This window comes from Gossypium hirsutum, chromosome D04 (genome assembly GCF_007990345.1).
Source record: "Gossypium hirsutum isolate 1008001.06 chromosome D04, Gossypium_hirsutum_v2.1, whole genome shotgun sequence".
NCBI lineage: Eukaryota > Viridiplantae > Streptophyta > Magnoliopsida > Malvales > Malvaceae > Gossypium > Gossypium hirsutum.
The window spans coordinates 31,266,488-31,267,862 of NC_053440.1; the positions used below are offsets into that span (position 1 = coordinate 31,266,488).

The 1,375-nt window shown below is 36.1% G+C and overlaps 1 non-coding gene across 1 annotated transcript; it reads right to left on the minus strand.

Moving 5' to 3' along the window:
- Positions 1-1,267: 1,267 nt before the first annotated feature.
- LOC121216549 (small nucleolar RNA R71) lies at positions 1,268-1,375 on the minus strand. The gene has a single exon (XR_005912730.1). It is a non-coding gene; the product is annotated as a small nucleolar RNA R71 (small nucleolar RNA).

Genomic DNA, 1,375 nt, shown 5'->3' on the forward strand with positions numbered 1-1,375 from the left:
TTAACCCAAAATTGATATTGCCCATCTGTGAACACCTTTACCCCAAACCAGTTTAGACTGTGAGGTCAGAAGATAAGTAGTCCTTACTAACTCATTATGTTAGTGAAAGATCAGAAGATCCTGCTAGGGTAGCGGCTAGATGATTGACGAAGAACCTGATACGAAAGTTGGTTGGGATTACCGAAGTTAGCTAATCACCCAAAAACAAGATTTGATTCACTCTACTATTCTATCTCTTAAATTTAATTTCTTTTATGTTATATTATTTTATCATTATAGAAAGCATAAAAACCCTTTTATTCTGTTCTCATATTATAACTGATTTAAAGTACTAATTAGATCTTTTAGTGTTTAGTTTAGAATTGATCTAGCACTCGCCTCCCTTGGGTACGATCCCCGGAGTACTCACCTAATTCGTTGTAAAATATATTACAAATCGACCCGTATACTTGTGGATATCGCCTTATATTTCTATATTTTATTGTAGTATTCACACTCTGGACGTTGGCATGTTCGGAGGCGGTCAAGTTGTTGGTGCCGTTGTCGGGGAGGCAACGTCACTAGTTTAATTTTAATTTTTACACGTAAAATAATATTTAGAAAATTTTTAAGTTATAGATACGATTTTAGTTTATTTTATTGTTACTAATCTTCTCTTTCTGGGTTTAGTGTATGACTCGTAGTATAGACACACCTATTGTAGCATCTACAGATCCAGAGAGAACAATTCGAAGAAATTGCCAACAACATTAGCAGCAACAACAGATGTAAGATCTACTAACACTTGCTGCAAGTAACGTACCACATGAGAATCCACTATTCAGTGATGCTGACGATAACGCCCTAGGAAATACACCAGCACCACAGCTACCCATAAACGTACATATGGCTCAAAACGAGAGAATCCTAAGGGATTATGCCTTACCAAGCTTGGACATGGTTTAGGAAAGTATAAAAAAGGGCAACAAGTAAAGCTAATAATTTTGAGATCAAAGTGATGATGATTCAGATGATTCAGAATAATTTGCAGTTTAAGGGCATGATGACAGAGGACCCTAATAAGCATTTAAAACTGTTTCTCCAACTCTGTGATACTTTTAAGTATAACGGGGTCATTGATGATGCTATTCATCTTTGGTTGTTCCCCTTCTCATTGATTGATTACACATTTTCTTGGTTAGACTTGCAGGCACTAGGATCTATCACAACATAGGATTAACTCACTGGAAAGTTCTTACAGAAGTTCTTTCCGATTAGCAAAGCAGTTCAACTAGGAAGAGATATTGCTATCTTTAGACAGATGTAGGGAGAAAGTTTTTATGAGGCGTAGGAACATTTCAAAATGTTGATTCAAAAAATGCCAGCACCACAGATT